This window comes from Myotis brandtii, unplaced genomic scaffold (genome assembly GCF_000412655.1).
Source record: "Myotis brandtii unplaced genomic scaffold, ASM41265v1 scaffold1290, whole genome shotgun sequence".
In the NCBI taxonomy this organism is placed as follows: Eukaryota; Metazoa; Chordata; class Mammalia; order Chiroptera; family Vespertilionidae; genus Myotis; species Myotis brandtii.
Window position 1 is genome coordinate 304,772 of NW_005354552.1, and position 17,572 is coordinate 322,343.

Genomic DNA, 17,572 nt, shown 5'->3' on the forward strand with positions numbered 1-17,572 from the left:
CCTGAGTGCACAAATGTTTGTGCACCGGGCCTCTAGTCTAATCTAATAAAAGACAAACATGCAAATTGACCATACCTTCGCTACACCTTAAGCCATGCCCACCAGCCAATCAGAGCGACTGTATGGAAATTAAGCCAACCAAGATGGCAGCCTGCAACCACAGAGCTGGAGTGAGCAGGAGGCTTGGTTGATCCAGTGATGGAGGAAGCCAAGCTTCCACATGCCGCGGCCGGCTCTGATCTCCACTGAAGACAACAAAGTTTCAATTATAGCAGGTAAATATATTCCAGAATAAAAAGAAAAAAGAAAAAAAGGAGAGGCTGGGAGTTTCTGTAGCCTGGGAGCTTGGCCAGCCTGAAAACGGCCCTCAGCCCCTCACCCAGACTAGACAGGCATCCCAGTGGGGACCCCCACCCTGAAGGGGGTATGGCCAGCTGCAAACAGCCATCAGCCCCTCACCCAGGCTGTCCAGGCACCCCAGTGGGGACCCCCACCCTGAAGCGTGTGTGACCAGCCTGAAAACACCCATCAGACCATCACCAGTCTGGCCAGGCACCCAAGTGGGACCCCCACCCTGATCCGGGACACCCTTCAGGGCAAACCAGCCGGCCCCCACCCATGCACCAGGCCTATATCTTATATAGTAAAAGGGTAATATGCAAACTGACCCTAACAGAAGAAGGACTGGGAATGACTGGTCACTATGACACACACTGACCACCAGGGGGCAGATGCTCAATGCAGGAGCTGCCCTCTGGTAGTCAGTGAGCTCCCACATGGGGAGCTCTGCTCAGCCACAAGCCAGCCTGATGGCTGCCAGTATAGCGGTGGTGGTGGGAGCCTCTCCTGCCTCCTCAGCAGCACTAACGATGTCTGACTGTAGCTTAGGCCTGCTTCCCGCTGGCAAGTGGACATCCCCTGAGGGCTCACAGGCTGCCAGAGGGATGTCTGATTGCCAGGCTTAGGCCCACCCCTGGGGAGCGGGCCTAAGCCAGCAGGTGGTCATCCCCCAATGGGTCCCAGACTGAAAGAGGGCATAGGCCTGGCTGAGGAATCCCCACTCTGAGGGCACGAATTTTTGTGCACTAGGCCTCTAGTTGCAAATATAAACAGTATAGTCATCTTTTCACAGCCTTCAACACGAATTCTCAGTGTTTAAACACTGCCCTACAGATATTAAGGCTTTAATTATATGTATTCCAAGTGTTCATAGATATTCCCAAACATTTCCCATGGCTATGATTGTGTGTTCTAAGAGTTTTAACCACATTCAGGCAGTTTTCTGTATACACATCAATTCTTAAGGGTTAAAACGACTTTATTCCAAAAATGCCAACTCTTTGAGCTTCAATTGTAAATAGAAACAGTATTCTCATCATTTCACAGCTTTACACACAAAATCAGAGCTCTATAAACATGAATTCCTGAGTGTTTAAAATACATTCTCTCAAAAACGCCATCTCAATGAGCCTAAATTGTAAATATAAAGAGAATACCCGTCATTTCACAGCTTTCTACATGACTTCTCAGTGTTTTAACATTGCCATACAGATACTAAGGCTCTATTTACCTATATTTCCAGAGTTTCATAGATATTCACATACATTTCCTGGGAGTGTCATTGTGTGTTCTAATAGTTTTAACCACATGCAGACCATTTTCTTAGCTGTACACTCATGAATTCTTAAGGGTTGAAATAACTTTATTCCAAAAATGCCAACTCATTGAGTTTCAATTGTAAATATAAACAGTATTCTCGTCATTTCACAGCTTTATACACAAAATATGTGCTCTATAAACATGAATTCCAAAGGATTTAAACCAATTTCTTCAAAAATACACCAACTCATTGAGCCAGAATTGGAAATATAAACAGTATACACGTCATTTCACAGCTTTCTACACGATTCTTCAGTGTTTTACCACTGCCCTACAGATATTAAGGCTCTAATTGCACGTATTTCCAGAGTTTCATAAACATTCCCAAACATTTCCTGGGTCAGTCATTGTGTATTCTATGAGTTTTATCCACATTAAGACAGTTTTCTGAGCTCTATAAACAACAATTCTTAAGGGTTTAAAGAGTTTCTTCCAAAAACGACAACTCCTTGAGCCGGAATTGTAAATATATACTCGTCATTATAAATGTATACTCGTCATGTTACAGCTTTCTACACGAATTCTCTGTGTTTTAACACTGTCCTATAGATATTAAGGCTCTATTTCCATATATTCCAACTGTTTCATAGTCATTACTCATCATTTCCTGGGACTATCATTTTGTATTCTGAGTTTTAACCACATTCAGACTATTTTCCTAGCTGTATGCTCATGAATTCTTAACAGTTGAAACCACTTTCTTCCAAAAACAACAACTCATTGAGACTGAATTGTAAATATAAACAGTATACTCATCTATTCACAGCTTTCTACACAAATTCTCAGTCTTTTAACATGGCCCTGGAAATATTAAGGCTGTATTTACATGTATTCCAAGTTTTTCAAAGACTTTCACAAACATTTCCCGGGTCTATCATTGTGTATTCTAAGAGCTTAATCACATTCAGACAGTTTTCAGACTCTATACAGGTGAACTCTCAGGGGTAAATACCAATTTATTCCAAAAGGTCCACTCATTGAGCCAGAATTGTAAATATAAACAGTATACTCGTCATTTCACAGCTTTGTACAAGAATTCTTAGTGTTTTAACACTTCCATACAGATATGAAGGCTCCTTTTACCTGTATTCCAAGACAGGTAAATGTTTCATGGACATTCCAAATCATTTCCTGGGAGTATCATTGTGTATTCTAAGAGTTTTAATCACATTAAATCAGTTTTCTTAGCTGCATACACGTGAATAATTAAGGGTTGAAACCACTTTTTTCCAAAATCTCCAACTCACTGAGCCTCAATTGTAAATATAAACCATATTCTCTTCACTTCACAGCTTTATACCGAAATTCTAATCCCTATAAATATGAATTCTTAAGGGTTGAAACCACTTTCTGCCAAAAACGCCAACTCATTGAGCCTCATTTGTAAATTTAAACCATATTCTTGTCATTTCACAGCTTTGTACACAAATTCTCATTGTTTTAACGCTGCCATACAGATTTTAAGGCTCTATTTACATGTACTTCCAGAGTTTCCTAGACAATCCCAAACATTTTCCGGGTTTATCATATTATATTCTAAAAGTTTTAACCACATTCAGACAATTTTCGTAGTTGTATACACATGAATTCCTGAGGGTTAAAACCACTTTATTCCAATAACACTAACTCATTGAGCCTCAATTGTAAATGAAAACAGTATTCTCGTCATTTCACAGCTTTGTACACAAATTCTAACATCTATAAACATGAAGTCCTAAAGGTATAAACCACTTTATTTCAAAAACGCCAACTCATTCAGGCTGAAATATAAATATAATCAGTATACTCCTCACTTTACAGCTTTGTACACAAATCCTCAGCATTTTAACACTGCCCTGCAATAAACCACTTATTTCAAAAACGCCAACTCATTCAGGCTGAAATATAAATATAATCAGTATACTCCTCACTTTACAGCTTTGTACACAAATCCTCAGCATTTTAACACTGCCCTGCAGATATTAAGGCTCTATTTACATCTATTTCAAGTGTTTCTTAGACATTCCTAATCATTTCCCGGGACTATCATTTTGTATTCTAAGAGTTTTAACCACATTCAGTCAGTTTTCTTAGCTGTATACACTTGAATTCTTAAGGGTTAAAACCACTTTATTCCAAAAACACCAACTCATTGAGCCTCAATTTTAAAAGTAAACAGTATTCTCGTCATTTCACAGCTTTGTACACAAATTCTGAGTTGTATAAACCTGAACTCTTAAGTGTTTAAACCTCTTTCTTCCAAAAACGCCAACTCCTTGAGCCTCAATTGTAAATATAAGCAGTATTCAAGTCAATTCCCAGATTTGTACACAAATTCTCAGTGTTTTAACACTGCCCTACAGATATTAAGGCTCTGTTTACATGTATTTCATGTGTTCAATAGACATTCCTAATCATTTCTCCAGAGTATCGTTGTGTATTCTAATAGTTTTAACCACATTCAGAGTATTTTCTTAGCTGCATACACTTCAATTCTTAAGGGTTTAACAATTTTATTCAATAAACACCAACTCATTGAGCCTCAATTGAAAATATAAACAGTAGTCTTGTCATTTCACAGCTTTGTACACAAATTCTAGCCTCTATAAACATGAAATATTAAGGATTTAAACCACTTTCTTTCAAAAACTCCAACATATTCAGGCTGAACTATAAACTGTATACTCTTCATTTCACAGCTTTGTACACAAATTCTGAGCTCTATAAACATCAATTCTTAAGGGTTGAAACCACTGTCTTTAAAAACGCCAACTCATTGAGGCTGAAATATAAACAGTATACTGTTCATTTCACAGCTTTGTACACAAATTCACAGCGTTTTAACACTGCCTTGCAGATATTAAGGCTCTAGTTCCATGAATTCCAAGGGTTTCATAGACATTCCCAATTATTTCATGGGACTATCATTTTGTATTCTAAGAGTTTTAACCACATTCAGTCAGTTTTCCTCCCTGAATACACGTGAATAATTAAAAGTTGACACAACTTTTTCCCAAAATCTCCAAATAATTGAACCTCAAGTGTAAATATAAACAGTATTCTCATCATTTCACAGTTTTGCACAGAAATTCTGATCTCTATACACATGAATTTTTAGGGGTTGAAAAAACTTTCTTCCCAAAACGCCCACTCACTGAGCATCGATTGTAAATAAAAGCAGTATACTTGTCATTTCACCGCTTTCTGCATGAATTCTCAGTGTTTTAACACTGCCCTGTATACATTAAGGCTCTATTTCCATTTATTCCAAGTATTTCATAGACATTCCTCTTCATTTCCAGGGACTATCATTGTGTATAGTAAGAGTTTTCCAAAATTCAGACCATTTTCTTAGCTGTATACTCATGAATTTCTAAGAGTTTAAACCACTTTATTCCAAAAAACGCCATATCATTGAGCCTCAATTTTAAATGTAAACAGTATTCTCATCATTTCACTGCTTTGCACACAAATTGAGTTGTACAAACATGAGTTCTTAAGGGTTTAAACCACTTCTTCCAAAAACGCCAACTCCTTGAGCCTCAATTGTAAATATAAGCAGTATTCAAGTCAATTCCCAGCTTTGTACACAAATTCTCAGAGTTTTAAAACTTCCCTGCAGATATTAAGGCTCTGTTTACATGTATTTCATGTGTTCAATAGACATTCCTAATCATTTCCCTGGAGTATGTTTGTGTATTCTAAGAGTTTTAACCACATTCAGACTGTTTTCTCAGCTGCATGCACTTCAATTCTTAAGGGTTGAACCACTTTATTCAAAAACGCGAACTGATTGAACCTCAATTGTAAATAAAAACAGAACTCTTGTCATTTCACAGCTTTATACACAAAATATGTGCTGTATAAACATGAATTTCTAAGGGTTTAAACCAATTTCTTCCAGAAAACACCAACTCATTGAGCCAGAATTGGAAATATAAACAGTATACACGTCATTTCACAGGTTTCTACACTATTCTTCAGTGTTTTACCACTGCCTTACATATATTAAGGCTCTAATTGCACGTATTTCCCTTGTTTCATACACATTCACAAACATTTCCTTGGTCAGTCATTGTGTATTCTGAGTTTTATACACATTGAGACAGTTTTCTGGGCTCTATACACAAGAATTTTTAAGGGTTTAAACCACTTTCTTCCAAAAAAGACAACTCCTTGAGCCGGAATTGTAAATATAAACAGTATACTCATCATGTCACAGCTTTCTACATGAATTCTCAGTGTTTTAACATTTCCCTATAGATATTAAGGCTCTATTTCCATATTCCAAGTGTTTCATAGACATTCCTCATCATTTCCTGGGACTATCATTGTGTATTCTGAGTTTTAACCACATTCAGACCATTTCCTTAGCTATATATTCATGAATTCTTATTTAAAAAATATATTTTATTAATTTTTTTTACAGAGAGGAAGGGAGAGGGATAGAGAGTTAGAAACATTGATGAGAGAGAAACATCGACCAGCTGCCTCCTGCACACCCCCTACTGGTGATGTGCCCATAACCAAGGTACATGCCCTTGACCGGAGTCGAACCTGGGACCCTTCAGTCTGCAGGCCGAAGCTCTATCCACTGAGCCAAACCGGTTACGGCTACTCATGAATTCTTAAGGGTTGAAACCACTTTCTGCCAAAAACTCCAACTCATTGAGCCTCGTTTGTAAATTTAAACCATATTCTTGTCATTTCACAGCTTTGTACACAAATTCTCATTGTTTTAACGCTGCCAAACAGATATTAAGACTCTATTTACCTGAGTTTCCATTTTCCTAGACATTCCCAAACATTTCCCGGGTCTATCATTGTATATTCTAAAAGTTTTAACCACATTCAGACAATTTTCGTAGCTGTATACACATGAATTCCTAAGGGTTAAAACCACTTTATTCCAATAACACTAACTCATTGAGCCTCAATTGTAAATGAAAACAGTATTCTCGTCATTTCACAGCTTTGTACACAAATTCTAACATCTATAAACATGAAGTCCTAAAGGTATAAACCACTTTATTTCAAAAACGCCAACTCATTCAGGCTGAAGTATAAATATAAACAGTATACTCCTCACTTCACAGCTTTGTACACAAATCTTCAGCATTTTAACAATGCCCTACAGATATTAAGGCTCTATTTACATGTATTCCAAGTGTTTCATAGACATTCCTAATCATTTCCCGGGACTATCATTGTGTATCCTAAGAGTTTTAACCACATTCAGTCAGTTTTCTTAGCTGTATACACATGAACTCTTAAGGGTTAAAACCACTTTATTCCAAAAACGCCAACTCATTGAGCCTGAATTGAAAATGTAAACAGTATTCTCATTTCCCAACTTTGTACACAAATTCTGAGCTCTATTAACATGAATTCTTAAGGGTTTAAACCACTTTCATTCAAAAACACCAATTCATTTAGGCTGAAATATAAACAGTATACTCTGCATTTCAGATCTTTGTACACAAATTCATATTGTTTTAACACTGTCCTACAGATATTAAGAGTGTATTTACTTGTATTCCAAGAGTTTCATAGACATTCCCAAACATTTCCTGGGACTATCAGTGAGTATTCTAAGAGTTTTAACCACATTCAGTCAGTTTTCTGAGCTCTGTACACATGAATTCTTTTGGGTTTAAACAACTTTCTTTCAAAACCCCAACTCATTCAGGCTCAAATACAAATATAATTATTATACTCCTAATTTCACAGCTTTGTACACAAATTTTCCATGTTTCAACACTGTCCAACCGATATTGAGGCTCAATTTACTTGTATTTTCAGTTTCATAGACATTTCCAAACATTTCCCTGTGCAAATCATTGTGTACTCTTTGAGTTTTAACCACATCGAGACAGTTTTCTGAGCTCTATATGCATCAATTCCTAAGGATTTAAACCACTTTTTTTCCCAAAACGCCAACTCATTGAGACTGAATTGTAAATATAAACAGTATACTCGTCTTTTCACAGCTTTCTACACAAATTCTCAGTATTTAACACTGCCATACAGATATTAAAGCTCTATTTACATGTATTCCAAGTGTTTCAAAGACATTCCGAAACATTTCTTGGGTCTATCATTGTGTATTCTAAGAATTTTAAACACATTCAAACAGTTTTCTGAGTTCTATATGCATGAATTCTTAAGGGTTTGATCCACTTTATTCAAACAATGCCAACACATTGAGACTGAATTGAAAATGTAAACTATATTCTCATTTCATAGCTTATTACACAAATTCTGAGCTCTATATCCATGAATTCTTAAGGGTTTAAATCTATTTCTTTCAAAAACGACAACACATGGAGGCTGAAATATAAAGCGTATACTCTTCATTTCACAGCCTTGTACTCAAATTCTCAGTGTTTCCACACTGCCCTACAGATATTAAGGCTCTATTTATATGTATGTACAGAGTGTCACAGACATTCCCAAACATTTCTCTGGTCTATTATTTTGTATTCTAAGAGTTTTAACCACATTAGGACAGTATTCTGAGCTCTATACACTTGATATCTTAAGGGTTTAAACCACTTTCTTACAAAAACGCCAACTCATTGAGCCTGAATTGTAAATATAAACAGTGTTCTTGCCATTTCACAGGTTTGCACACGAATTGACAGTATTTTAACACTGCCCTACGGATATAAAGTATCTATTTAAATGTATATCCAGTGTTCATAGACATTCCCAAATATTTCCCTGGTCTATCATTGTGTATTCTAAGAGGTTTAACCGCATTCAGACAGTTTTCTTAGCTGTATATACATGATTCTTAAGGGTTTAAATTACTTTCTTCCAAAAATGCCAACTAATTAAGCCTCAATATAAACATTACTCTTGTCATTTCACAGCTTTATACACAAAATCTGAGCTCTATAAATATGAATTCCTAAGTGTTTAAAGCAGTTTCTTCCAAAAAACGCCAACTCATTGAGCCGGAATTGTAAATATAAACAGTTTACGCATCATTTCCCAGCTTTCTACAGAATTTTTCAGCGTTTTAACACTGTCCTACAGATATTAAGGCTCTGATTCCATGCATTTCCAGAGTTTCATAGACATTCCCAAACATATTTTGGGTCAGTCATTGTGTATTCTATGAATTTTATCCACATGGAGAGAGTTTTCTGAGCTCTATACACTTGAATTCTTAAGGGTTTAAACTAATTTCTTCCAAAACGACAACTCCTTCAGCGGGAATTGTAAATATAAACAATATACTCATCATGTCACAGCTTTCTACATGAATTCTCAGTGTTTTAACACTGCCCTATAGATATTAAGGCTCTATTTCCATATATTCCAAGTTTTCATAGACATTCCTCATCATTTCCCAGGACTATCATTGTGAAATCTAAGAGATTGAACCACATTCAGACCATTTTCTTACCTGTATACTTATGAATTCTTAAGGGTTTAAACCATTTTATTCCAAAACGCCAACTCATTTAGCCTCAACTGTAACTATATATTGTATTCTCATCATTTCACAGGTTTTTATACAAACTCTCAGTGTTTTAACACTTCCCTCCAGATGTTAAGGCTCTCTCTATAATATTTCAAGTGTTTCATACTCATTCCGAATCATTTCCCAGGATTATCATTGTGTATTCTAAGAGTTGTAAGCACATTCAGACCGTTTTCATAGCTTTATACATATGAATTCTTAAGGGTTTAAACAATTTTATTCCAAAATGCCAACTCATTTACCCTCAATTGTAACTATAAACAGTATTCTCATTATTTCACAGTTTGTAAACAACTTATCTGTGTTTTAACACGTCTCTCCAGATGTTAAGGCTCTCTCTCTACATATTTCTTGTGTTTCATACACATTCCGAATCAATTCCCAGGACTAGGACTATCATTGTGTATTCTAAGATTTGTAATCACATTCAGACCATTTTCCTAGCTGTATACATATGAATTCTTAAGGGTTTAAACGATTTAATTCCAAAACACCAACTCATTGAGCCTCAATTGTAAATAAAACAGTATTCTTGTCATTTCACTGCTTTGATCACAAAATCTGGGCACTGTAATTATGAATTCTTAAGGGTTTAAACCACTTTCTTCCAAAAATGCCAACTCATTGTGCTGGAATTGTTAATATAAACAGTATAGTCATCTTTTTACAGCTTCCTACACAAATTCTCAGTGTTTTAACACTGCCCTACAGATATTAAGGCTTTAATTACATGTATTCCAAGTGATCATAGACATTTCCATACACTTCCTGTGACTATCATTGTGTATTCTAAGAGTTTTAACCACATTCAGTCAGTTTTCTTAGCTGTATACACATCAATTCTTAAGGGTTTAAATGACTTTATTCTAAAAATTCCAACTCTTTCTGTTTCAATTGTAAATATAAAGAGTACTCTTGTCATTTCACAGCTTTACATACAAAATCTGAGCCCTATAAACATGAATTCCTGAGGGTTTAAACCACATTCTTTCAAAAATGCCATCTCTCTAAGCCGGAATTGTAAATATAAGCACTACATTTGTCATTTCACAGATTTGTACACGACTCTCGGTGTTTAAACAAGGCCATACAGATTTTAAAGCTCTATTTGCCTATAGTTCCAGAGTTTAATAGATATTCCCAAACATTTCTCTCAAGTATCATTGTGTTTTCTAATAGTTTTAACCACATTCAGACCATTTTCTTAGCTATATACACATGAATTCTAAAGGGTTTAAACTTTATTCCAAAAACGCCAACTCATTGAGCCTCAATTATAAATAAAACAGTATTCTCATCATTTCACAGCTTTGTACACATTCTGAGCAGTATACTTATGAATTTTCAAAGGTTTCAACCACTTTCTCCCAAAAACGCCAATTTATTCAGCCGGAATTTAAAATATAAATATCATACTCATCATTTCACAGCTTCCTACACAACTTCTCAGTGTTTTAACACTGCCCTACAGATATTAAGCCTCTATTTATATGTATTCCATGTGTTTAATAAACATTCCTATCATTGTGTATTCTAAGAGTTTTAACCACATTCAGACAATTTTCTTAGCAATATAAGCATGAATTCTTTAGGGTTTAAACCACTTTATTCCAAAAATGCCAACTCATTTCCCCACAATTGTAACTATAAAAAGTATTCTCATCATTTCACACTTTTGTAAACAAATTCTCAATGTTTTAACACTTCTCTCTAGATGTTAAGGCTCTCTCTATATATATATTTCAAGTGTTTCATACACATTCTGAATCATGTCCCGGGACTATCATTGTGTATTCTAAGAGTTGTAAGCACATTCAGAACATTTTCGTAGCTGTATACATATGAATTCTTAATGGTTTAAACAACTTTATTCCAAAACGCCAACTCATTGAGCCTCAGTTGTAAATAAAACAGTATTCTTGTAATTTCACAGCTTTGAACACAAAATCTGGGCACTATAATTATGAATTCTTAAGCGTTTAAACCACTTTCTTCCAAAAACGCCAACTCATTGAGCCAGAATTGTTAATATAAACAGTATAGTTGTCTTTTCACTGTTTCCTACAGAAATTCTCAGTGTTTTAACACTGCCCTACAGATATTAAGGCTCTAATTACATGTATTCCAAGTGTTCATAGACATTTCCAAACATTTGCTATGACTATCACTGTGTATTCTAAGAGTTCTACTCACATTGAGTCAGTTTTCTTAGCTGTATACACATCAATTCTTAAGAGTTTAAACCACTTTATTTCAAAAACGACAACTAATTGAGCCTCAATTGTCAATATAAACAATATTCTCATCATTTCACAGCTTTGTACACAAATTCTAGGCTCTATAAACATGAATTCATAAGTGTTTAAACCACTTTATTCCAAAAACGAAAACTCATTGAGCCTGAATTTTAAATATAAACAGCATTCTCGTCATTTAACAGCTTTATAAACAAATTCTCAATGTTTTAACACTGCCCTACACATATTAAGGCTCTTTGTATTCCAAGTGTTTCATTGACATTCCTAATCTTTTTCTGGGACTATCATTGTGTATTCTGAGTTTTAACCACATTAAGACAGTTTTCTTAGCTATACACACAAGAATTCCTGAGGGTTTAAACCACTTTATTCCAAATTTTCCAACTCATTGAGCCTCAATTGTAAATATACACTGTACTCTCCTCATTTCACAGCTTTGTACACAAATTCTGAACTGTATAAAAATGAATTCTCAAGGTTGTAAAGTACTTTCTTACAAAAAAGCCAACTCTTTTAGCCGGAACTATAAATATAAACAGTATATGGTATTTCACAGCTTTCTACTCAAATTCTCATTCTATTACCACAGCCCTACAGATATTAAGGTTCTATTTACATGTATTTCAAGAGTTTGATAAACATTCCCAAACATTTCCCGGGTCTATCATTGTGTATTCTAAGGCTTAAGCACATTCAGAGAGTTTTCTGAGCTCCATACGAATGAATTCTTAAGGGTTTAAACCACTTTCCTTCAAAAACACAAACTAATTGATCCAGTATACTCGTCTTTTCACAACTTTGTATACAATTCTTATCTCTATAACATGATTTCTTAATAATTTAAAATACTTTCTTCCAAAAACAACAACTCATTGATCCGGAATTGTAAATATGAACAGTATACTCATCATTTCACTGCTTTCTACATGACTCCTCAGTGTTTTAACACTACTTACAGTTATTAAGACTCTATTTACATGTATTCCAAGTGTTTCATAGACATTTCTAATTATTTCCTGGGACTATCATTGTGTATTCTAAGAGGTTTAACCACATTAAGACTTTTTTCTGAGATCTGTACACATGAAGTCTTAAGGGTTTAAACCACTTTCTTGCAAAAACGCCAACACATTGAGCCTGAATTGCAAATGTAAACAGTATTCTTGTCATTTCACTGCTCTGTACACAAATTCTGAGCTCTAAAAACATGAATTCTTAATGGGTTAAACTACTTTCTTACAAAAATGACAACTCATTGAGTGGGAATTGTAAATATATACACTAAACTCATAATTTCACAGCTTTCTACATGACTTCTCAGTGTTTTAACACTTCCCTACAGATATTAAGGCTCTATTTACATGTATTCCAAGGATTTCATAGACATTCCCAATCAATTATCGGGACTATCATTGTGTATTCTCAGAGTTTTAACCACATTCAGAGAGTTTTCTTACCTGTACACACATGAATTCTTAAGTGTTTAAACAACTTTATTTTAAAAAGGCCAACTATTTGAGCCTCAATTTTAAATATAAAGGTATTCTCTTCATTTCACACCTTTGTACACAAATTCTAAGATCTATAAACATGAATTGTTAAGGGTTTAAACCATTTTATTTCCAAAATGCCAAGTCATTGACCCTCAATTGTAAATATAAATAGTACTAGTAGATCGGTGCACGAAATTCGTGCACATTAAAAGGGAATTAATTGCTCTAACCAGTTTGGTTCAGTGGATAGAGCATCAGCCTGCGGACTCAAGAGTCCTGGGTTCGATTCTGGTCAAGAGCACGTACCTTGGTTGTGGGCACATCCCCAGTGGGGAGTGTGCAGGAGGCAGTTGATTGATGTTTCTCTCTCATCAATGTTTCTAACTCTCTATCCCTCTCCCTTCCTCTCTGTAAAAAATCAATAAAAGATATTTTTTAAAAAGGGAATTAATTAGCAGAGATATTTTAACATTGCTATTTGCCCTTTCGCTATAATAGAAATGTGATTCTTAAGGGTTTAAACCATTTTCTTCCTAAAACGCCTACTCATTGAGCATCAATTGTAAATGTAAACAGTATACTCCTCTTTTCACAGCTTTGTACACAAATTATGAGCTCCATAAACATAAATTCTTAAGCATTTAAGCCACTTTATTGTAAAAATGCCAACTCATTGAGGCTGAAATATAAATATAAACAGTATACTCTTCATTTCACAGCATTGTGCACAAATTCTAATTGTTTTAACACAGTCCTACAGATAATAAGGCTCTATTTACATGTATTCTAAGGGTTTCATATACACTCCTTAACAATTCCATTGTCTATTATTGTGAATTCTAAGAGTTTTAACCTAATTTGCATAGAGTTCTGTGCTCTAAAGACTTGAATTCTGAAGGGTTTAACCATGTTTCTTAAAAAACGCCAACACATTGAACCGGAATTATAAATGTAAACTGTATACTCATCATTTCACAGCTGTTATATCATGAATTTTCAGTGTTTATATACTGAATTACAGATATTATTGCTCTATTTACATGTATTTCTCATGTTTCATATACATTCCTATACAATTCCAGGGTCTATCATTTTGAATTCTAAGAGTTTTAACCTGATTCACATTGCGTTCTGCGCTCTATAGTTTTGAATTTTTAAGGGTTTTCACCAGGTTCCTTAAAAAACACCAAATCATTGAAACGGAAATATAAATGTAAACAGTATATTCGTCATTTCACAGCTGTTTAAATGAGAGTTTTCACTATTTTATCACTGTCCTCCAGATACTAAGGCTCTATATACATGTATTCCTAGTGTTTTAAATACATTATTATACAATTCCAGTGTCTATCATTATGAGTTCTAAGAGTTTTAACCTCATTCACATAGTGTTCTGAGCTCTACGGACTTGAATTCTCAAGGGTAATAACCACTTTCTTTAAAAAACGCCAACAGTTTGAACTGGAAATATAAATGTAAACAATATACTCATCATTTCACAGCTGTTTAAATGTGAGTTTTCAGTGTTTTTCACTATCCAACAGACATTAAGGCTCTATTTACATGTATTCCTAGAGTTTCAAATATATTCCTATACAAATCCATGCTCTATCATTGCGAATTCTAAGAGTTTTACCTCATTCACATAGTGTTCAGACCTCTATAGACTTGAATTCTTAATGATATTAACCACTTTCCTTAAAAAACACCAATTATTGAACCAGAATTATAAATGTAAATAGTATACTCATCATTTCATAGGTGTTTTAACATGAATTTTCATTGTTTATATACTGAACTACAGACATTAATTCTCTATTTACATGTATTCCTAGCCTTTTACATAAATTACTATACAATTCCAGGGTGTATCATTTTGAATTCTAAGAGTTTTAATCTGATTCACATTGCGTTCTGCGCTCTATAGTCTTGAATTTTTAAGGATTTTCACCAGGTTCCTTAAAAACACCAACTCATTGAACTGGAAATATAAATGTAAATAGTATACTTGTCATTTCACAGCTGTTTAAATGTGAGTTTTCAGTTTTTTATCACAATCCTACAGACATTAACTCTCTATTTACATATATTCCTAGAGTTTCATATATATTCCTATACAATTCCAGGGTCAATCATTTTGAATTCGAAGAGTTTTAACCTCTTTCACATAGTGTTCTGAGCTCTATTTACTTGAATTCTTAACCGTTTTAACCACTTTACTTAAAAAACGCCATTCATTGAACCGGAAATATAAATGTAAACAGTATACTCGTCATTTCACAGCTGTTTAAAGTTGAGTTTTCAGTGTTTTATCACAATCCTACAGATATTATGTCTCTATTTACATGTATTCCTAGTGTTTCATATATATTCCTATACAATTCCAAGGTCTATCATTGTGAATTCTAAGCGTTTTTACATCAAATCACATAGTGTTTGTAGCTCTATAGACCTAAATTCTTAAAGGATTTAACCACTTTCCTTAAAAATGCCAACTCATTGAACCAGAATTTTAACTATGTTTATGAAACAGATGGAATACACATAAATAGAGCCTTATATCTGTAGGGCAGTGTTAAAACACTGAGAAGTCATGTAGGACACTGTGAAATTACAAGTATACTGTTTATTTTTTCTAGTCTGGATGAATGAGTTGTCGTTTTGGGGAGAAAGTCGTTTAAACCCTTAAAAATTCATGCTTTTAGAGCTCAGAATTTGTGTACAATGTTGTGAAATGATGAGAAAAATGTTTATGTTTACAAATGAGGTTCAATGAGTTGGTGTTTTTGGAATAAAGTGGTTTAAACCTTTACGAATTGATGGGTATACAACTAAGAAAATTGTCTGAATGTGGTTAAAACTCTTAAAATACACAATTGATAGTCCCAGAAAATGATTAGAAATGTTTAGGAAACATGTGGAATACATGTAATTAGAGTTTTAATATCTCTAGGGCAGTGTTAAAATACTGAGAAGTCGTGTAGGAAGCTGTGAAATGATGAGTATACTGTTCATATTTTCAATTCCTGCTGAATGAGTTGGCGTTTTGAGGAGAAAGTGGTGAAACCTTTGAAAATTCATAAGTATAATGCTCAGAATGTGTACAAAGCTGTGAAATGATGAGAATACTGTTTTATTTACAGTTGAGGCTCAATGAGTTGGCTTTTTGGAATAAAGTGTTCTAAACCCTTCAGAATTCATGAGTAATACTGCTCAGAATTTGTGTACAAAGCTGTGAAATGACGGGAATACTATTTATATTTACAATTGAGACTCAATGATTTGGTGTTTTTGGAATAAAGTTGTTTGAACCCTTAAGAATTCATGTGTATATAGCTAAGAAAGTGGTCTGAATGTGCTTAAAACTATTAGAAATCACAATGATACTCACTGGAAATGTTTGGGAATATCTATGACACTCTGGAAATACAGGTATAGAGAGCCTTAATATCTGTATGTCAGTATTAAAACACTGAAAAGTTGTGTAGAAAACTGTGAAATGACAAGTATACTGTTTATACTTATAATTCAGGCTCAGTGAGATGACGTTTTCGAAAGAAAGTGGTTTAAACACTAAGAATTAATGTGCATGGAGCTCAGAATTTTTGGTAAAAATTTGTGAAATGACGAGAATACTGTTTACATTTACAGTTCAGGCTCAATGAGTTGGTGTTTTTGGAAGAAAGTGGTTTAACCCTTAAGTATTCATGCATATAGAGCTCAGAAAACTGTCAGACTGTGGTAAAAGTCTTAGAATACACAATAATAGACCCAGGATATGTTTGTGAATGTCTATGAAACTCTAAAAATACATGTAAAAAGAGGCTTAATATCTTTATGGCTGTGTTAAAACACTGAGAAGTCATGTGGAAAGCTGTGAAATAAGGATTACACTGTTTATATTTACCATTCAGGCTCAATGAGTTGGCCATTTTGGAAGAAAGTGGTTTAAAACCTTCAGAATTCATGTTTCTAGAGCTCAGAATTTGTGTATAAAGCGGGAAATTGATGAGTATACAGTTTACATTTATAATTGAGGCCCGATGAGTTGGCATTTGAGAATATAGTGGTTTAAACCCTTAAGAATTCACGTGTGCACTGTAATATAACAGTCTGAGTGTGGTTAAAACTCTTAGGATACACAATGGTTGTCCCATGAAATTATTGGGAAAGTCTATGCAATACTTGGAATACATGAAAATAGAGCCTTTACATCTGTTGGGCAGTGTTAAAACACTGAGAATTTGTGTACAAAGCTCAGAAATGACGAGAGTACTGTTTATATTTACAACTGAGGCTCAATGAGTTGGTGTTTTTGGAGTAAAGTGGTTTAAGCCCTTAAAAATTCATGTGTTTACAGCTAAGAAAATGGTCTCAATGTGGTTAAAACTCTTAGAATACACAATTTTGTCATGGAAATGATTAGGAATGTCTATGAAACACTTGCAATACATGTAAATAGAGCCTTAATATCTGTATGGCATTGTTAAAACACTGAGAAGTCATGTAGAAAGCTGTGGAATGATGAGTATACTGTTTATATTTACAATTGCGGATCAATGAGTTGGCCATTTTAGAAGAAAGTGGTTTCAATCCTTAAGAATTCATGTTTATAGAGCTCAGAATTTGCATATAATGTTGTGAAATGACGAAAATACCAATTATATTTAAAATTGTGGCTCAATGAATTG

General features: G+C 34.5%; 1 long non-coding RNA gene across 1 annotated transcript; it reads left to right on the forward strand.

Annotated features, from left to right (window-relative positions):
- Window positions 1–144: 144 nt before the first annotated feature.
- Window positions 145–6,090, forward strand: LOC106724993. The gene is made up of 3 exons (XR_001360822.1): window positions 145–275; window positions 826–827; window positions 6,068–6,090. It is a non-coding gene; the product is annotated as an uncharacterized LOC106724993 (long non-coding RNA).
- Window positions 6,091–17,572: the final 11,482 nt, after the last annotated feature.